The sequence below is a fragment of the Podarcis liolepis genome, assembly GCF_965112155.1.
Source record: "Podarcis liolepis genome assembly, chromosome: 1".
NCBI classification, from domain to species: domain Eukaryota; kingdom Metazoa; phylum Chordata; class Lepidosauria; order Squamata; family Lacertidae; genus Podarcis; species Podarcis liolepis.
The window spans coordinates 33,214,667-33,237,322 of NC_139554.1; the positions used below are offsets into that span (position 1 = coordinate 33,214,667).

Below are 22,656 nucleotides of genomic sequence, written 5' to 3' on the forward strand. Positions count from 1 at the left end.
GGAGAGAGAGAGAGAGAGAGAGAGAGAGAGAGAGAGAGAGAGAGAGAAATAAAGAAAGGACTCCATTTGACCTTTGACTCAGGAGAGCCGTTCTGGTTTTCTGTTGCTACGGAAACAAGTTTCCTTAATGGCAGCCCCATCAGAGGTGAGATGAGTAAAATAAGCTGTTATATAATGAAACATGAAGAGACATATATGAAGTATTAAAAGCTTGACTGGGCAAGTCAGCCTGTGTCAACAGTGCATTAAAAACATCTATCATAGTCCGACTTCAGCTCTTATGCCCAGACTGTGATACCCTGACTGCACATTAGGTATGTAGTAAGAAGAGAAAAGTCTAGCCCTCCATCACTAACCTGTTACAGAATTTTGAATTATGGTTGTGTGTGTAGAAGAGCTGTCTGTGGGATAGAATGGGCAGATTTGACTATGACTAGATCCATTCTTTTCATTGCCACAGAATATTTTAGGAATAGGAAGACAGTCTTTTGACTATCATTCATTTTCTTTCACTAAATATGTAAATAAGGCTGTAGAGATGGTGACCACCTTGGCTATTTTTTGACATAAGTTTTTTTATTATTATTGCAACAACCCCATGATTCATGTAGGAGGCTCAGGGCATAATTGAAAACTTTAGCACACAGTGGATTAGACACTGGGTTCAGTCAAAGTGTTGATACCTTGAAGGAGTACCTCCCACAAATACCTTCTTAAGATCTGGAAGGCAGGCCCTGCTTGTGGCGCAAAGTCCGTGAGGCGCTGGTACAAGGCAGGGACTTCTCAGTGGCAGCCCCCCAACTATGGAACTCCCTCTTGATTGATATTTGGTTGTTTCCCACATTGCATCAACTTAGAACATATTTATTTCACCAGATGTGTGGTAGTTGGGGGCTCATTTTCACAGAAAGAGTTTATTGTCAGCCACATTGTGTTACTCTTCCCTGGGCAATTTTAAATTTGTGACAATTATATTAGGTTTTAAGGAGGAAGGGCATGGTAGAAGAGCTGTCAATCACTAAATACCTTCTGTGACCCCACTCAATTGCTTCAGTCTGTGGAAATGGCACTGTTACAAGTGGCACATAATATTTGTTCCGCCCTTGTAATAAACTGGTGTTTTTGCATGGCAGCCTTGGAACTCCCTGCTGATTGGCATCAGGTAGTTGCCTTCGCTGTACTCTTTGGTGCCTGCTTAAACTGTTTTTGTTTTAGGCAAGCCTATCCCGACACTCTTTTTAATCTACTGTTGATTTTCATTATCTTTTTAAATTACTTGTTTTTATTGAAAATTTTAATATTTCTTGTAAACTGCTTGGAAGCTTTATTACAGTCAAGTGATGCATAAATTTTGTTAAATGGTCCCAATTGCATTTAGTGGTTTTCTGCAGGGGTGAGGAAACTTTGGGGGCAACTTTCTGGAGGCCGCATGCTAATGGTGGGTGGCACCAGAGACAAAGGTGTGTGGAGAAACCAATGCAAATACTTACCTTGTACAGTACACTAATTTCCACACACTCACACAGACCTCTGAATTATCCATTCAGGCAGGAAAGAGTCATTTTCAGATTACCAGGGCCCAGAAATCTAGAAGGGAGCCCAGGGCCCCCTTTGCGTAAATATATTCTCAACAGGTATGAATATTGCCATTTTTTATTATTATTATTATTATTATTATTATTATTATTATTATTATTATTATTTCAGTTATATTTTTATTAAAGAGATCTTAGTTTACAAAAATACGTGCCTTGTCTCTTTTTTCAAGTCGCATTTTCTACAGATCAGTTTCATTTGTTGTGAGACATTAGTGTTGCATACAGTATTAGGATAGGAAGAAAAAAGAGGGAAAGAAGGGGAGTGGGGCATGGTGAATGGAGTGGGGTTGGGTGGCATTGCTTCTATTCTTCTACTTAGTATATGTGTGGGGGTTTTTTTGTCAGCGTCACTTGTGTGGGTTCTCTTACTATTCACTTGTTGTTGCCATGTTTATTATTAGCATAAAAATGAGATCACACATTTATTTTACATCCCTGGTAAAGATTTTTAGCTGGTCTGCCCTTGCTGGAGGGCTTGGATTCCCCCCCCCCAGCAGAGCCCAAACCCAACCTCAGGAGCCCTGGTCCTGAGAATGACCTGGAGGTCACATTTGGTCTCTGGGGCAGAGGCTACTGCTAGTTTACCATGATCATGCCCATGAGTGTAATCAGGATTTTTGTTAAGGGAGGCAGGACTTTGTTGGGGTGCAGAACCGCCGTGATTGGTCAGTTAATTAAGATTTCTATTGCTTTACATCATGGGGGGGGGGGCAGCTGACCCTCCCTGCCCTGTCTTGCTACGCCCGTGATCATGCCTTCAACTGTGTGGGCAAAAAATAATAATAATGTAATGTGCTAATATGCTTATAAAGTTGATTACAAAAGAGCGTTGTATCAATGAGAATCAGAGAATCATAGAATTGCAGAGTGAAGAAACACAAGCATGCCCATTTCCATGCATATATCCAGACTCCCTGGTATCTTAATACAAAATTACATATGTTGATAGCAGAAAAACCAGGGTAAATCAGTTCATGGGATTACAGTTTCATTGCTCTATCTGAAATACATTCAGTGTCTCTATGATTGCTTTTGTTTAGTCGTTTAGTCGTGTCCGACTCTTCGTGACCCCATGGACCAGAGCACGCCAGGCACTTCTGTCCTCCACTGCCTCCCGCAGTTTGATCAAACTGATGCTGGTAGCTTCAAGAACACCATCCAACCATCTCATCCTCTGTCGTCCCCTTCTCCTTGTGCCCTCCATCTTTCCCAACATCAGGGTCTTTTCCTGGGAGTCTTCTCTTCTCATAAGGTGGCCAAAGTATTGGAGCCTCAGCTTCAGGATCTGTCCTTCCAGTGAGCACTCAGGGCTGATTTCCTTCAGAATGGAGAGGTTTGATCTTCTTTCAGTCCATGGGACTCCAGCACCATAATTCAAAAGCATCAATTCTTCGGCAATCAGCCTTCTTTATGGTCCAGCTCTCACTTCCATACATCACTACTGGGAAAACCATGGCTTTTTCTTGCATTTCTTTTTCATTGGGATGGTTTTAGTTGCTGCCTCCTGTATAATGTTGCGAGCCTCCACCCATAGTTCTTCAGGCACTCTGTCCAGCAGATCTAAATCCTTAAACCTGTTCCTCACTTCCACTGTGTATTCATAAGGGATTTGGTTTAGATTGTATCTTACCGGCTCAGTGGTTTTTCCTACTTTCTTCAGTTTAAGCTTGAATTTTGCTATAAGATTTTGCTATGATTTTGCTATGATTGCTTATATGAATGCAATTCAACTTACTTTGTGTTTTTTGTTACAATAGGTTTTTTGCAATCAGCTTTATAAACATATTAGTCCACTGCGTTTTTCCCACATAGTTTCAGTTATCCTTCTTTTCCCCCACCAATTATTCTTTGGGGAACCTGCCCCCCCCCTTCCAACTCTGCTGTTTTCTATTACTTGTGTGGAGTATACAGTTGAGCAACAGTTTGCACACATGTAGAATGGGTTCAGTGCCACTTCAAAACAGACACCATTTATTTATTTTAACTTTAGTACTACTGTGTGTGCTTCATTTTCTTTTCAGCACAGTTGAGAATGACTACAGACTTTCTCTGATTCCCGTAGTCTTCATCTTGAGAAATCAGCTACATCCTTATGAAGGAATGAAAATTACACATAATTCCATTCCCCCCTTCAAATAAAGTCCAGTGCATTAAGTCACAGCTGTCTCAGGTGCTGTAGCTTCCAATTGTGTTACTACCATTAATCCCCCAAGATCATTCTAGGTCTCATTAACCTTGGCAGTCTGGAATGCTAACCACCACTATCAAGTACAAATTAGTTTTCATTGCACATATGCTATTTCCAGTCAACCAAGCTATTTGAGATATTACAAAGTAACCTAACTCTGTTAAATTCTCTTGTGTATAGTGGACAAATTGTATGGATAGGATAATTAATAATGAATAGATATATATTTTGGAAGGAAGACTCTTTCTGTCTCTCTCCCCCTCCCTCTGTCTTCACTTCAAGGGAACGGAGACATAAAGTATATGTCAGTCTGGAACTAGTATAGTTTATTCTGTTCTAGTTTATTGATACTAATTTAAATCCTAGGGAAATTTTTCTTGTCCGTGGACATGCGAAGCTCATCTGCCATACTAGTGGGGCAGCGGGGAGAGATGGAACTTTTTAGCTGCTTAGTTATCTCTCCCAAAACTGTAGCTAACAGATTCATTTAATTATTTGTTAGTGTTGCATACTATAGATTTGGGTGGAAACCAGGAATGGCAAGGGAGACAACAGGACAGCACTGTAGCATTGTATCCTTGAGTTATTCTTCAGGCATTTCAGCCATTACTGAGCTCTGAGTAGGCCATTTAACATGGCACACAGTGGGATATGGAAGGTTTTGCCTTATCTACCCTCCCACTCTGTGCATACAGCCTTAATTGTCAATTGGGACATTCAGCCATACCCGTCAACTGCCCCATTTTAAGCAGGGCATCCCAGAAACACAGAAGCTGATCCCAGCTTCTGTTTGATTCCCAGATGTCCCATTGTTTTGGCTGGTGCTCTGGCACAAGTCCTCACGCCAGAGTGCTGGACTAAAACACTCTCACTCGGGTACTCATGAGCAGGGGCACATGATCCAGAGTGCCAAAGGTCTAGTACTCAGGCATGGCCTACTCACAAGCACCAGGACACCTAAAGGCCCAGCACTCTGGCATGAGTCTCTGGCGAGCCCAGAACACTGGTGCCAAAATCTCACACTCTCTCACCCTGCTTGGGGGGGGGGGCTGTGATCTTGTACTGCACTCAAAAATGTGTGTTTTTGGATGACGTGACTCACCTGCGAGTGACTTCAAGTAAGTTTTCCCAATTTCAAGTAGGAAAAAGTTGATTGATATGCGTTCAGCGTGAATGCTCACACACTGACAATGCCTCTCTCATATGACCCTCTCCATCAAAAAGATCTAACAAGTGAGAACTATTTACATAGGGATTTTTCCGCATGCCCCCTTCAAGAAGTAATCAAGTCATGGGCTGCCTGGAACCGAGGCAGGGTGAAACCCAGGGTGAAACCAAGGTACTGGCAGAGCAGCCCAAAGTTTGGCTGGGCAAAGGGCAGAGACACCGCCACACCTGCAACCCTGTTCCTCATACCAGGGTGAAAGGCAGGGAACAAGCCAAAGCTTTCTACAGTTGGTGTAAGTATTGGGCAAAGTCATCAAGTGACTGCAGTGGGGCCAACTTGGGACCCAACCAAACCCGGTCCAGCTCAGTCCCTTTTGTCCCCAGAACACCCCATTTTTGGGATTTCCCTGGGCTGCTGTTGGTGAGAAGCCTTATAGTACTAGGTAAAAGGTAAAGGACCCCTGGATGGTTAAGTCCAGTCAAAGGCGACTATGGGGTGGCGCTCATCTCGCTTTCAGGCCGAGGGAGCCAGTGTTTGTCCACAGACAGCTTTCCGGGTCATGTGGCCAGCATGAATAAACCGCTTCTGGTGCAACGGAACATCGTGATGGAAACCAGAGCGCATGGAAACGCTGTTTACCTTCCAGCCACAGCAATACCTATTTATCTACTTGCACTGGCATGCTTTCAAATTGCTAGGTTAGGAGGAGCTGGGACAGATCAATGGGAGCTCACCCCGTTGTGGGGATTCGAACTGCCAACCTTCCTATCGGCAAGTCCAAGAGGCTCAGTGGTTTTTAGACCACACCGCCACCTACTATAATCTGTCCTTATAGTACTACTTCATGGGCAGAGATTGGTGGAGCTTTCTGGGCTGGGCTGAGGCAGACCTTTACCTTGTCAAAACCTCCCACAACTACCAGTGTGATGGATTAGGGATTTGGATTGCAACCTAAAACAGGTTTGAGTTTCCTCATATATCCCCAGTCACAGATTACTCTGCACACTATCATAACTAAGTATCCATTTAAGGCAGAAGTGAAAGGGACAGGGAATCAGTTCCAATTCAGTCATTTCTTCCCAGAGTAAACTAGCGGAGCTTTGCAAAGGAAAGCTATTGCCCAGACAGGTATAAAGGAGATTGCGGTTAGGACAAAATAGCTACTATTAATACTACATATTTACTTCATGTTATTCCCTAGAGGAAATATACATTCTTTAATGTTTTGCAATAAAGGATGAAAAACTGAAATGTATATTCAAGTTGAACTTGTCAGCTAATGTAACAGCAGTGCAGTCACTGTGGTTTGGCCATCATAAATTTCCCCTTGCAGTTTAACTGCTTCTATACAGACATTAATTTGACATGCAGTATATTTTGGACTTTCTCAAAGAGTAGTAAGTTGCAGAAATAAAATACTAGGTAGATTACTTCTACTACCTTTATCCACTAGGTGACAGTACAACCCTTTTACCTTTTTTTCTTAGAAAAAGGTAATGGAAAAGAAAAAGGTAACTTAAACAAAAACCTGCTGAATGTGTGCTGTCCAGTTGAATAAATATTATGTAATATGTGTATGGAAATTATCTTTAGCTTTCGTATTACTATGAGGAAATATTTATCTTGATTGAAACATCTGGGTGATTCAGACAGTAGACCTTTCAAACAAAACTATACACTTTTCTGCTCTTTTCAAAAATACCTTTTTACCAGGGCAGGTTATTGTAGACCAATAGCAAAATAATAGATAATGGAAGTTAATAATGGAAATGAACTATACTTAAGGTAAGAAATATAGAATGTTTGTACTTTGAAGTTAGCTCATGTAAAGGTAAATAATTAAAATTATTTTATCCTAAGGATAGTAATGTATGAAATTAGCATTGCAAACAAAACAAATGTCTTATCTTTTAATCTTTAAACATTGTTTCAACACCTGCTTTTTACTGTACTTAGCACATTACTGGAATGGTTAATTTATCAAAAAGAACTTCTTTGTTTGAAATGTAGTTTATTCTCAGCATGCTTAATCAGAAGTCTCACTGAGTTCAACACGCTTACTTGCCTGTATATTTTCCCATGAATTTATAATTTGATATATTGTGAAAGAAAGAAAACTATACAGTGCGTTTGGGGTTCAAACGATCACAAATGTCTGCAAAATAAATACTTCATAGTTTTTGTTCATAAAAATTTTACCTGTTTAAATGTTTGGAGGCTCACACTTATTACTACTTACAAATAGAGTTGTTCTCTATAATGCATCGTGTTGCCTATACTTTGGGAATATTAGATAGAATATAGCTTAACATATTTATTGTTTATACAAAACTGCATAATGTTAATATTTCAAATATTAAAAACAGGAATATGAATAGCAGCAAAATTAAGACGAGTTGGATATTGTGACTATAAATACTCAATTCTAATTAAAGCAACTTTCTAAATGAAGCACAGTATGCACTTGCACATTTTATCATGACAGGTGAATTTCTGTTTGCTTTTCTTTCAAAAAGGCATTTTTGGGGGTAGCAATTAGAAGATTGATATATTATTTACACTCCATATGGAAAGCATGCAAGACTGTCAAAAAAGTTAGCCCATTTTTGTTGTTAGTTCCCGAGCACAAGAATTTATATTGTTGAAACACATGGAATATTATAGACACCCACTTTAAACTGATTCCCTTGTACCACGACTGCAAGGGAATCCATGGATGGCAGCTGGACCTTTTCTCACCTGGACCTGTTATTCTTTCTGGTCCTCTCACATCCACCACATAGGATACCTGCATCGTAAGTGCACCGCTGACATCTCTAATTGCACTGATCATCTGTTGGTAGCATTGCACTGGGCTGACCAATTTCTTTCTTGCCCCAGTAGATGATTAGTGTTTTGGAAGGGGACAGTTTCACGCACCAGAGCTGATGCACAGCTTACTGGCTGATGTAAGGATTTCCGGACTGAAACACAATGTATTTCACACTTTCTAAGAAATGTGATTCTCTCTGTCTCCCTTCTTAGGCTTGTGGGCAAAAGACTGCATGCATGCGCACATTTATACTTGTGTTCAGTGCATAACACAACACTTTATTTCACTTCCAGTCCTCATTCCAAGAAAAATTAGAGTGTTTTGTTCATGTGAGAGGCGGTTGTAGCCTTTATTTATCTCCCTTAAACAAGAAAGGCAGCAAACCAGGTAAATGTGAATTCTGGTGATAGAGTGAGAGAAAGCACCACATTGAAAAAATTAGATAAAAGAATGTAAAATGGCTGAACAATAGTCAGTGTCACCCTAAAGGATGTTTACCTGGAAGTAAGGTAATTGATGATAGGAAGCTAACAACTTTACACAACTTGTAGTTTGAAGAGGAAAATTATCTGCCTGTTAGGTTTATAAAAGCTATTTGAAAAGACTGTAATTTGAAGTGTGTGTGATGATTCAGGTGGAACAGGGATACTGTACTTTAGAATCAGCACTATTATAACTGTACTTTAGAACTGGTGTTGTTAATATCTACACTAGAAACCTCTGTTTTTAGATGTAACTGAATCTAGTACTTTTTTGTGGGGGAGATTAATATCATTCATATGGTCTCCTCTTGGCAATGAATTTATAGTTCTCACTTGGAATTTATAGTTTTCAGTTTTATAAAAAGGAAAAGAGAAATTTTGAATGACCGTAACTTCAAGCTTTTTTTCCAATTGATAATATATGTCACTTCCTGATTATACATGGCAACTAAGCTGTGGGTATCTGAATGCAAGAAAGTTACCACATTGACAACATTTTCAGGAAATGAGCATTTCAGAAAGACGCATGCCATCAGGTAGAATTCTTCTCCGTGATTAGCAGAATGTTCTCTATAATGAAAATGGCTTGCAAAAACAGAGCACACTATTTTGTAAGAAGTTAGGCCAGTTTATTGTCTCCAGATTCCCTTTCTGCTACATAGAGACAAGTGCATATAAAATAATGTTTGCTCAGCTCAGTCTTTCAGCAAGCTTCTTTTAAACTGTGGATACGATGGCTCCCTGCATTATGGTTATCTAGAGTTTTTCTTATGTTTGCTCCAGCAATTTACAAACTGCATTCAGAACCCACATCAATTGGTGGGAAAGCTGAATGTCATTTTACCCTCATTTACTGTGCAATCCTATACTTGTCCTGCTCAAAAGCCAAGTAAATGCTGACATTTTCTTTTTATTGTTAAGGTAGTATTTATGATGTGTTGGATCACAAGGATGATTTTCCATTGAGGCATATATTATAAAAAATATTATGGGCTCAAGCGTCACTGCTAATTTCCATATTCTAATTGCATGTGATTAATATAACACTCGTGAAAATAATGCTGGAAGGAAAGTTACCAAACAGCAGCTGGTAGGCATAAGCCCCCCCCCCATATTTTTAAGATGAAATGTTTCTTTTCACTAAGAACTTTGTGAAGAAAATGATGCGTAGAAATCACAAAGTTGAAAAGAGGAAGGAAGCTCAGGACTTCCCCCACTCCTTTTTGTTTTTTATTTATTTATTGAGGTGTACAGTTTTGAACTTTAGCTTGGTCTTGAGCAGGGGGTCAGCAACCTTTTTCAGCCGTGGGCCGGTTCCACCGTCCCTCAGACTATGTGGTGGGCCGGACTATATTTTGAAGAAAAAAATATGAAAGAATTCCTATGCCCCACAAATAACCCAGAGGTGCATTTTAAATAAAAGCACACATTCTACTCATGTAAAAACACACTGATTCCCAGATCATCTGAGGGCCGGATTGAGCAGGCGATTGGGCCGCATCTGGCCCCCGGGCCTTAGGTTGCCTACCCCTGATTTTGAGGATTAGAAGCTCACTTTTATAATAAATGATTGAATATTCAGGTTTCCACATATTTACATGTATACACAGTCAAACCATCCCAGGATGTGCAAAAGTTTTTCATGGATCACAGGCCACTCAAAAGTTACATTTTGTCTAGCCCTGAATTATACAAAGCGATGAAATGTGTGTGTGAGAGAAAAGAATATTTAAAGTTCAGGGGAGATTTGGTTAAATAGTGAACATGCCCAAGGTTTAAACACACACACACACACACACACACACACACACACACACACACCGTTCTGGAAGTAAATTGATTTGCGTTCTTTTCACTAACCTCTGCACTCCAGAGGTAACAAACAGATCAGGTATATGGTAACTTTTCAATAACTGAAGCTTCTGTGCTCATGTCCCCCCACCCCCAGTGATCCAAGAACAAGTTGCTATTTTGAAACGGGGAGAGAGAGAGAGAGAGAGAGAGAGAGAGGACAAGGAATGTCCACAGACAACTCCATGGCTCTATAAACATGCACTTTATTTGCAGGTGAGGGAGAGAAAAAAATGAATCAAGTGTCCAGGTGCAAAACACGTACAGAAGGCAGGGTGTGAAAATGTACGCCAACTGCCCCAGAATAACCACAGTGTTTTATTGGGTACACAATGAAACAGCCGCTGGTTTTCAGCAAGGCCCTGCAAATAAATAAATAAATATGGAAAGAGGTGGTCAATACAGAGAATTAACAGCAAAGCTGTCTGCCTCTCCAGGATTAGATTTCTTTATGGCTCTAAATCTAAGGGTCCATTCATTCATTTTCTGCATTCCTTTTCTTGCCAGCCTTGACTTCCGATTATATTCATTTGCTGAGATGAATTAGCTGTATCTTTGGGAAATGTTCAGATTGTCTCCAACAGCTTTCTAAATGCTCACTGCATATCTACTTTGTACACATAAGGCAGATCGTTATGGACTGTGAGTGATAGCTACCTTCTTCCACTAGAGAGTACTGACTGAAAATTTGAGATAAATTTGTGGATAAACAGTTCAAATCATTAGCTGCAATGCCCTAGGTACAAGTATAGAAGAACTGGACTAGACTGCATCAAAAACATTTCTTTTCCTATTTAAACTCTTTTAACAATGTCTAGTTTAGCCATGAAAAACATTATCTATTTTCTCATGGTTTCCTTTTACACTGCACTGGGAAATTTTTTATTTCATAAGGGGCCAACTTCCTCTGACCTCAGTAAAACAGGACCAGGCCAGGAGTACAATCACGATTAGGTTGCTTTTCAATCATTTGGTAAAATAACGGTTAGGCTGCAGAATTCCAGAAGAAAGCTTTGTTTCTTTCCATTGGGTATTTTTAATGTGGCAGCAAAAAATTAATTTTTGGTATAGAAAAGTGAGAAAATGGGAAACAAAACCAAAGGGAAAAAAGACATACTGGTACATGGCATGGGAGACATTAAGGGGGAAAAGAAACACCTAAGGAATTTTCTGTTTCAGAGTGGTTTTTTTTTATAGAAAAGATACCAATTAATGTAATGCATATGTTTTACAATGAAAAACCACATTCATTCCATTTGTTAATTTGTTTTTGCTAGGTCACTTTAAAAGTTACAAATTAGTTATGAGCAGGAATGAACTGTCAACATAATATTGCAAGGTACAATAATCTGCAATACGATTTGGAAACATCACAAAAATAAATAAACAATGGCAGAAGGTATTCTTAAATTCTTTAGAAGCAGAGAGCCTTTTCTTTTCTTTTCAAATTACAGAATGAGTAATGACTGCTTACTACATACAGTTTTGCTTGGATAATTTCTGTAATCCACATGAAAATTTAGTTCTGGAGACTAAAGTCAATTTAGGAATTAATAACTTTGATTGACTTGCAATGCTATCCTATATGTGTCTACTGCATATATGTGTCTACTGAAAAATATGGCTCATTAAATAGAATGATACTTAATTCTGAGCAGATATGAATGGAAATTTTTCACACTTACATTTTTTCAATTAATGTGAAAAGTTGAGTTTATATGCTTTGATGTCAGGGCTGGAAAAATACACTTGAAAGCTAGATGCTGTAGTATTAGGTAATTCTATAGAACTAGTCTATGATTTTTATCTGAAATGAACTATTTCAATACTATAAATGTAGATATGGTGAACAGAACCATCATCCAAAGTACACTTACTTAGATATGATTTCCATTGCAATCAGTTGAACACCAAGTTTTTCAAAACCTTTCATATTCCAAATGCTTCCTTTAGGAATAACTCTAAAAAGAGTAGGTGTTTAGTTATGAAGATTAAATTTTTTGGAGTTTACTTTGTCACAGAATTGGCAGCGACAAAGGAGCAAGGAGACCACAATAACCATAAAATCAGCTTAAGAATTATTGTATGTATTCTTTAACCTTAATTATTTTATCTTTTTTCAAGGTTTTGTACTCATGTCTGTGAGGCAGCTTTTCTTTAAACAAAATGACACATTATGTTCAGATATATACAGTACATGACAGTAATTCAAAGGACTTGCGATCATTAATTGGGCTTATTGTCCTTGCTGAATCTTCAAGCTAACTTGAAAGTCCCTGCATATAGTGTATTTCCAAAATCCATTGCTTGGATGAGGCAGACATTTTATGGGTCAATTTGTGTGCCTGCTTTAAAGGCCACAGAAGTAACAAGAGAACTGAAAACTTCAGGAGAGGCAGAAGAAGTTTTGTTAAAGGGAGCATTCCAATCCATTTAGCAGCTTCACAAGTCCTAATGAGATGATAACTCATCGAGTCAAGCGTATTTGTTACTTTCAGGAAGTGCACCTCACGTAAATGAAGGGATTATTTGAAGAAGGATCATAGAAGGGTGGGGACTGTTTGTGATTCAGCTTGGAAAAGGCAGGCACAGATTTACTTTGGTGTTCAGTAACCCACCAGTATTCGGTTCCCTCTGGTGTAGCTATCTGGTCTTTATCTGGTGTGATTCATGGCTTGTGAACTGAGAAGATGGAAGACACTTTAGAAATGGATTCTTTGTTCAAGCAGATAAAACATACTTTGTACAAAGACCGTACTTTTTACTGAATTTAAGAGACAAAGAATAAATGAGTCGGGTAATTAGTTTGAAATATTTCTACTTGTTTATTATGTTACTGTGAACCAAAACTCTTATTACTGAATTCATTTAATAGTGTATTTATTATATCATTGCACAGGAAGATCTACATTAAAGTTATCCCGTTTTATCCTCTAAACCCAGGGGAGACTGAGAGACCTATGACCATCTGCAGAGTGAATAAGCAGCTTTGGGGGGTGGCGATTAGATTAGAGAAAGGAGCCAGAGAAGAGTTCAGATCATGCCATTCCTGATCTTCTCTGGATCTGCTAATTAGGAAAAAGAAAAAGAAAATCAAAGATTTGAGTGATGTCTAGTTTGGCCCCTTGTGAGAACAGAAAAGGCTGCATAAAATAGGTCATTTAAAAATAATTATATGGTTATCTCCATATCAGATTCAAGATAGCTATCTATGAGCAAAGTTTCACACATGGAAAGAGTGCCTCCTACATCTATTAATGGAAGGGTGACGGTGAGGAGTCTTACGAATTCTACCCTACAGCCCCCCCCTAAAACTATACCATGGACATTAGGGGAGACCCTCAGGAACAGTATGAAATGGAGGGAAGGGTTCGTCGGAGGGGGGGAAAAATCCCCTCTCCCTTCAATAGCAAAATCCTCTGCTGGATTGAAGGCCATTTCATTCATTAAATATGTCCTTTGGAGAATAGCAGGACACATTTTGATCCAATCTGATACGCTTTGCTTGCTAATTTCCATTTTGTCTGGCAAATGGAACAGAGACTAATGGTTTGGCCAAGGTTAGCAGGAAGCTGTCATGGTTGGAAAGATTGTCGGACTGGGCTAACGCTGGCACTGTACTTCAGCCAAAATCCAGAAAAAAGTTCATACCTTACTCTGCACATCTGGTAGCACCTTAAGACATTTTGCTTTACATAGTGTACAGCAACCTTTTTGCTGAACTCATGACACTTTGTCAGATAATGTGAGGGTGCTGATACTTAAAGAAAAGCTATTGTTTTCCCAATTTATTTTATTATTTCAGAAAAAAACCCTTCAATCCGGGGGGTGGTGGACCTGTGACCCTCCAGATGTTTTAGGGCTCTTAACTCTCATCAGTCGTGGCCAGAACGGCCAACAGTGAGGGATTATGGGAGTTGAAGTTCAACAAGAAGTTCCCTATCTCTGCTGTGAATGTATTAGGTGGATGTATGTGTCTAAAATCTCATTACACAAATTGTATAGCTGTAGTCAAGAAGAAGTAACAGCCACACAAGTACTTCAATAAAGCTTGCTGCTTTAGAGAAACAGTTATTTATAAAACCTATGCCATAATTATTATTGCAGGGTGTTTTTATTTTGTTCTGTTGTTTTAGTATTCAATGTGCTAGATGTTTTGTCAGAGATTTAAATATTTGGCTCCTCCAAATAATAAAGTCTAATCTGGGTGAAGATCATTATGAATTGTAATGATGATTTCAAGTCAATATTTATTATTTTTCCATGAAATGTCAACCTGATTTGGAAGATTTGCTCTCCCCCCCCCAAAAAAAATCAGAATGATTGAAAGAGCTTTTATTTAATTTCATTAAACTCCTGCCGATAGTGAACCTACCAGGTGATGATGCAGGACAGAACCTTCTTTGTAGTGGCACTCCATTTGTGCAATGCTGTCCAACATTGTTACCATTTTTTGGCTAGATCAAGACACATTTATATGCCCATACATTTTAAAGGTTCAGGGAGTTGTTTAAGCTGCCTGTTGGTGAATGCTGTTAATTTTTAGCTGCCTTTATTTGTTTTGACGAAGTGTTTTCGAATTGACTATTGTAGGGTGTGTTTATTTTTTACCTTCTGTACCTTGTCTGGTATTTGTACCAGGGTGTGGTACTGAAAGGCAAGTTATAGTTTTTGTTTTTTTAATAAATAAATCCTGGTCCTAAATTTAAAAACGGAACAGTGTGGAGAGGAGGTAAAAAGAAAGACTAATATTTGGAGGGTAATTAAATTGGTCTCACTCCCCCCTCTCCCCCCAAAATATTTGAAAGCCTTTTCACCATTTTTTGCATAGATCCTGCTAGTTTAGTGAACTGACCCCTTTGCTCAAAAAGAGTTAATTTTGTTTGTGGTTAATTCATTATTTACTCGATCCCTCTCTGGGCCGGAAACCATGGGATCTTTTTCATCAGTCATTTTTACTTCCTGCAGATAAACTCTTGTTCAAGCAGCTTAGAAAATTATTCAACTTCCCTCCCAGAACAATTTTTAATCAGGAAAAGGGGTACTTTTCAGAACATGCATTTTATTTGCACAAGGCATGGTCTGATGGATTAACCAGATGTAGAGAAATTGACATTAGTACTTAACTGAGCAGTTCGGTATTCTCCACTGGGTTCCACATTAAGAGACCAAATAAAAATGGCAATTAAGCAGCTGTGAATGAATGACTCTGCAGCAGATTTTCGACGTACATTTCTCTAGCCATTGGGCATGTTCCCTAGAACATGAGATGTTCTTCTGGCTGGATATTATAATATTACTGAACAAGTGACTCTTTACTAAGTGGCAATTTAAATCATTTGGTAAGTCTGCCCTTTCAGAAGAGAATTTCATTACACACGGGTACTTGCTCACAGGTCCAGGTAAGCAGCGGAAACAGAATGTTCTAGACAACCACCTTACTGAGTGGCTGCATGCATGCTGCACTAACTTCACATTGAGTGCCTCTATGATAAGTGATATATTACACTCACCAGCTATTCAATTTGCACTGCCTTAAATCCACACCAATGACACTATCCTATGCTGTTTTATCCAGAGTTACTGTCAATAAGAACCAGTTCTCAGGCTCTGGCTTGGGTCTAAATATGTTTACAACCCGCATAATCCCAGCAACTGTAATGGCCTTTTGTAATGAGTCATATGTGTCATAAAATTTCACCCATCATGAAAAGAGTAGCAATTTTCAATCTGCTTACAACCAATGGCAACCCCCCCCTCCCATGCCAGCATCTATAGTGTTTTTGTAAGTTCCTCTGGGGTTTCTTTTGGTCTTGTTTTATATTCTATACACTTTCTTGTGCAATGATTGTGCAATACAGTGGTACCTCGGGTTACATACGCTTCAGGTTAAATACGCTTCAGGTTACACACTTGGCTAAACCAGAAATAGTGCTTCAGGTTAAGAACTTTGCTTCAGGATAAGAACAGAAATCGGGCTCTGGCAGCGCGGCGGCAGCAGGATGCCCCATTAACTAAAGTGGTGCTTCAGGTTAAGAACAGTTTCAGGTTAAGAACGAACCTCCGGAACGAATTAAGTACTTAACCTGAGGTACCACTGTACTAATAATAAATGAAAACTACCTTGCTAGGTTAGATGGGATTCTTCTGTACTCAGCTGGTCTATCTTATGTTTTTGATTAACCCAAACAGGGAAGGGAAAGAAGCCTACATATTGTTGAAGTGGAATTGTTAGGGCAGAACAGAACTTTACATGCAAATACATGTAAATACCCCCCCCCAATGTTAATGGACTTCAGCTCCCATCAGCCCCAGGTACCACAGTCAATAATCAGGGATGATGGGAGCTCTGGTCCTTCAAGTTCAAGAGGGCACCATGTTGGCTACCTTGTCCTAGAAATCAACAACAACTTTGGAAGAAGTGATTTGATGCGGACACACTTTCCGCCTGCAACTTCCCTCTCAGCTTCTTTATTCACCACACAGGGTTCCAGACATCTGTTTACCTGACACATCTGGAACTCTGCAGGGCAGGGAAGCAATTGGGGAGAGTTTCACGGGGAAAGCAGTAGGTGCAACACCATTTCTGCCTCAAATCACCCTCTCCTGAAATGGTTCCGCCTAGAAGTAGAAGCTGTCAGGCTTTTATTGCAAACGTTAACATGTAACATGTAGTTCTGCCCCAAATTCAATCATCAAATTGCAATGCATTTTAAAATGCCAAGTTAAACACAAAAATAAAGCATCTATCCTTGATAAGTATAGGGAAGCAGAATGCCCACAAGTAAGTCGGTAGCCAGATTTATTTTATTTTAAGACTAGGGGTCACATCAGACTTCTTGCAAATGTTTGAATCAACTTTTTCCAAATAATTGAATGGGCTTTTAGTAATATCTGATAGCAACCTATTCTTATTTTGTTTACATTTAACTTTTTAAATCCATTGTTTCCCAGTTTCCAACTGGGAAATAACTGAGTGTTCACCTTTCCTTCCACCATTTTTATTATTGCTGTTATTATAGTGGTTGCTTCAATGTATAGTCTACCTTTCCACAGTGCTTGTACTCAAGGCAGCTGAGCCATATCTTTATTATCTTAAATATTACGAAGAGGGAAATGTACCTTTAGATTATTAGTGCCTTGATATTATCTTCTTAAATGGACTCAGGGGTGGGGGTGGGGGTGAAATAACTGACCCACTGTCTTTCTCTTTCTCTTTTTATACAGATGGGCTTCATTAGTTCATCCTGTCAGGTTTACCAAGCGAGTGTTGATAAATTGCTCTCCTTCCTCGCGTCAAAGAAGGAGAGCAATTTCAAAAGTCTCCATGTTGTTTTACACTTAAAAGCCGAATCTGAAAAGAGACCTTTTACAATTCCACTCACAGAGAATGTTTAAGAGTGTTTTCCATTAGTTATTTTAAAAGGTAGTTAAAGGCATATGACAAAGTATTAGGTTGTTTTCACAACTGTTTTTATATCTGCTTACTTTAAATGGTTGACTATAAATTCTGCTTTTTAACAACTGGCATTCAGTTGTCTTGGATGCTATAAAATTACACACTGCAGACACCTTTTTTTGGGGGGGGAGATGTATTTTTAAAATATACCTTGCTTTGTCTCTAGAGTAAATTCTCTTTAATCTTTATCAATTTCTGTGACTGCTGATATCTTTTCTTATAATGTGGTCCTACAGGTATAATCACTGTGAGAAGGGATTTATTCATAGTGTGATACTTCCATTAGCTCCAGCCCAGTGCCAGCAGTCAATGAAGTATCCATGCCACAACTCTCTTGTGTTGGATTAACGCAATAGCGCTGCCTCTGTGTAGCATAAAGTCACACATTTCAGTGTACAAATGTTTCGGTAATGCCCTCAGCCGAGCTGCTTTTTGAAGTTTTACCATCACATGGGTACAATGAGGTACCATGGGGCAGCATAGAACACCAAGTCTTTTTTCCTTCTTTTTTTTTTTTTTTTTTTTTTGCAAAATGGGCATGGGTTTTGTTACTAGTCAAACTGCAAGCCATGTAAAAAAAAAAAAAAACTGGTCCAGCTACCTTTAAAAAACCACACAAAAAAACTTCATTCTGACCCAGATGCTAGAATAATGTCTGTGTAAAAAGTAAGAAATTTGGCTCAGTTACCACCAGAAAACAAACAAACAAACAAACAATAAATGATGTTTTGAATAATTGTCAAAAATTATATTTCCATTTTACATTCATGCATAAACAGGACAGCTGATGCATCCACACTGTGGCACCATCTTTGACACACCACGACACTTTTTGCTGTGGTGTCAATGTGTGTGGTTCTTTCACATATACTGCCACATAGTGTATGGTTCTGCCACATGGCTAATCAGGCACCCACCCCCAATGCACAAGAGAGATGTCGAGGCCAAGTATGTGGTTGCTGAGCAATATGGTGCTGTGACAGGTGCAGAATCTGTTCTCATGCCCTCTTTCCTGTGTGCCCTGTGTCCCTTGATCTGCCCCAGGCTCCACTCCCTGGCCCAGCCAAGTTGCCAGAATTTTTAAGCTAAAAAATATGGCAAGCCTAAATACAATGGAAATCACATGTTCTATCCAATAGATGCCCTTGATACTGATTCAGCCTTAACTTAAAATAGCAGTACAGTACAACACAACACTACAACATGTGCCCTTGCATTTCACATGATTCTGTGTTATTATCACCATGTGCTGGCCCATTTGCGGTTTTGACAACCACAAAGAATTAAAAAGCGATGTAATTGTGTGGTGACACCCTCATTGCTTTTGTACTGTTATACAACTGCTTAAAATTATAAAAAACAACGGCCACTCAGTTTCTTTGGATACTGGAACTTAAAGCTCTAAAGTTTATAAAACACAAATTAATGCAATCTGATATTATGCTCACGTTTAGTTTCTATAGTTAGTCTGGACAAATATCTCAGATATCAAGGTTCTATCAATGTGACAAATGTAAACACTAATGATTATCATTTGATTTTGTATATTACATAGCTATTTGCAGCTTCCCAGAAATATACCCCAATATTAGACTATCTGTTTTTAAAGAGAAAGAGCTACGGTTTCAAGACGGAGATTTGCACAAGGCCTCTCTCTTTGCTTTGGCTGAGGGTCGTGCTCTATTTCAGTCCCCAATGAAAAAGTTCATATTTTCTCTAGAATTGTTTCCATCACACTACTATGTCTCTGCTTTTAATTTTTGCCCAGTGTTAAAGAATGCAATAAAACAGGAGTTGAATGAAAGCAGCCCATTGAAAAGCTTCTGAGTCAGAATCTCTTGCTGACCACACTTGCTTATTAGTGTCAAACTGTTATATGGTTTGATGGGCTGGTAAATCTTTAGTGTTAGCCACAAAGGACTAGAAGTAAGACGTTTGCCACAGAAATCTTAGGCATCCTGCAAGTGTTGTTCACATGTTATATGTGTGTAGGGTTGATCAATTGTGAGTATCAACATGGATGTACAGTGGTACCTCGGGTTAAGTTCTTAATTCGTTCCGGAGGTCCGTTCTTAACCTGAAACTGTTCTTAACCTGAAGCACCACTTTAGCTAATGGGGTCTCCTGCTGCCGCTGCCCCGCCGGAGCACGATTTCTGTTCTCATCCTGAAGCAAAGTTCTTAACCTGAAGCACTATTTCTGGGTTAGCGGAGTCTGTAACCTGAAGCGTATGTAACCTGAAGCGTATGTAACCTGAGGTACCACTGTATTGTGAAAATGTTAAAAGGCAGTCTAGTGAGATGGTGACTATTAAAAAAAAAGTGCTGCTGTCTGTCCTGAATCTGACAGATTTTTTTAACTTATTTTTTTTAAAAAGAGGTTGTTAAAACCTTTATTATTTATAACTTTTGCTCAAGTTTACTTGATGAGGTCATGCGAGAAATTTCCAACAATCTTTATCGTATTGCGCTTGTGGCTGTGAAGCCTCAGTCATTGTGTGCTTAGAATCTTCAGTTGATCTAGGAACTAAGCTTCTGCGAGGGAAGGGAAATTTGTCAGTTCGTCTCCGGCTGAAATCTGACATGGAGACAGGATGAAGGCTGAGAAGAAGTCCTGGAACCTAGGGAAGCTAAGGGATAGGGAGCCCAGAAGCAAGAAAGTGCAAGGAAGGGTGTAGCAGAATAGAGGAAAAAAGAAAAAAGGGGAGGAGAGACAGCCAATTTCAGATTTCACATTATAGTGAATTGGGGATGAAGGACAATGTTTGTTTTTAACAAATCTAATTTGGTTCTGAATAATAAGTCAATTGGAAACACACAGAGCAGCACTGAAACAGATTGTGCCCCCCCAACACACACACACACACACACACACACACACACACACACACACACACATCATATCTTGTGACTGGCCCCCACTAGCCTGCATACTACTGACTGTTTAGGTTTACAAGTTTTTTGGGTAGAGGAAAGGATGCAGAACTTTCATTCTGCAGACCAAAACACAGCATTCAATTGTTAACCATCTTTTCAAGTATATGTCATATTATTTTTCCAGTTGTGTGTTTCCCCCCAGATTGCTCTGAAGTCTACAAACAGCTACGGTAAATACTCTGTCTAGATTCAACTCATAATGCTTTACGGCTGCTGGATACACATGAGAAGATAGCTGGATAGTGATCCTTTACTGACTCACAATCCTCTCATGTTCTGTCAAGTCCGGTTGCCAAGTTTCAATCAATTGAAGGGTTTTAACCAGTACCACAAGCTGGGTGGAGACTAATACCCTGATCCTTAATACATTTACTCAAAAGGAAAAGTCCACTAAATGCAATGGAACCTATCCTTACGTTTAGCAAACCCAGAGGAGGAGCTAAACGCTCCCCATTGCTGCTGATGCTGAAAGGGACTGTGGCAGGTGGAGGTGAAGCTCTTGGATTGTGTCTCTTCCTGGAAGTAGGAATAAGGCCTTCTCCGGTTGCCTTGACCACCAGCCATTATAGCAACCAAGTATTTTCAGTTTCCCAGCACTGCGCGAATACCATTGGTGCAACAAGTTAGCCATCCTCATTCTTGCAAGTGAAACATGTATGCATGGAAATTTTTTTATTCATTCTTAGCTACTATCACAAAAAAATTATGATGTTGTGTGACTGTGAACATACTTTATGCACCCCAGAGCATTTGGAGCCTCTATTCAAAGCAAAGAACTGATCATATTAAATGAGCTGACATAACCATAACCCACCAGAATTGGAAAAGACAACTGGGTTTCTTGCAGATATATACTGCTCAAGAGTAGGAAATTAAAGTGCACATTTGACTTTTTCCTTATTTCACGTGGCTGCTATCATTATTGCAGAGCAAAGACCAGACAAACCCTAAAACAGATGTAAAATATAAAGCTTAGAATGTTTGTAGTCATTTAAAAAGTAGAAGTACTTGTAACGTATTATTGTGATTTGTCTTCTATTTTTTACCTTTATGGAACTGATATTTGTTGGGTTGTTTGAAAGATAATGTGTTACCAAGGCAATTCTTATTTCTGTAGCGTGTTGTGATTTAGAAATTGCATAGTTCATATGATAGCATATCTAGATTGAGAAGGAATCTTGCAGTGAGAGCAATAATAAAAAAGGTGGGGCTGTTTTCACTACAGAAGAGTCTTTAGTGCTAATTAAGTTAGAACCTGGTTATCTTACTGAGAAACACTAGTTGAAAGGCTGCTTCATATATCACACACCGCCAAGCTCAGGGTTGAAACCATGTCTGGAAGCTGCAGCTAATCTCAGCTCTCTAACAAGTGGAAGTGTATACATGAGTTTTCAGATGCTTGTTTAGCATGTTCCATTTCATATTTTTATGTGTGAATGCAAAACGTTTTCAGGTATGTACTAAAAACACACACCATAAACTGCCCTGAGACCTTCGGATATGGGGTAATATATTAATAATATTAAATAAATAAAAAATATAAAGAAAGAAAGAAAATAAATGAAGCAGTTATAAGAACATTGCTAAAGCAAGAGCTACCACACACACATACACACACAATGTACATATATTTCCTGAAGGCTAGTATTCTGCTGATGTGATGTGGGTGCAAAAGACAGCCTAATTCTGGGTATGGCAGTACATGCTGACATGTTCCAGTTAGCACACAACTCATAGTAGATTTCTGTTGAAACTCAGCCATGATATGCTGCCAGCAAATGGGAGTGGTGAAAAATACTCGGAAGACCAACGAAGGCTAAAATAACACAAAATAATAATGCTGTCATCACCTGTTTCCACAACACGGTACTCAACAAAACTGTGTGCAGTGTGAAGATCCTTGAATAGTTGCCAGTCACCTTTCAGGATTTAGCCCTTTTATTTTCAGCCCATGAATGTGTGGTATTGGTCAGTAATTATGCTAATATACTAGCTGTGATTTCTGCGTATTTCCTCCTCATTCTATTGCTGTTGTGAGCTGAATATAATTGATTTATAGTGCACTCCTTACATCAAGTAGGAATTATAGATATAGCAGTTTAGAGAGGGCAATATGCCCATTTGGTTTTTTCAACCTTATATTCAGTTCTCCACATTTCCAC

The 22,656-nt window shown here is 39.1% G+C and overlaps 1 protein-coding gene and 1 long non-coding RNA gene across 5 annotated transcripts in view; both read left to right on the top strand.

The window, feature by feature from the left end:
• SLC25A21 (solute carrier family 25 member 21) overlaps positions 1 to 22,656 on the top strand; it is a 274,218-nt gene that overhangs the window by 110,941 nt on the left and 140,621 nt on the right. The gene's annotated exons all lie outside the window — the stretch shown is intronic.
• On the top strand, positions 65 to 3,756 carry LOC310710599. Its single transcript, XR_014528144.1, has 3 exons — positions 65 to 145; positions 1,769 to 1,870; positions 3,620 to 3,756. It is a non-coding gene; the product is annotated as an uncharacterized lncRNA (long non-coding RNA).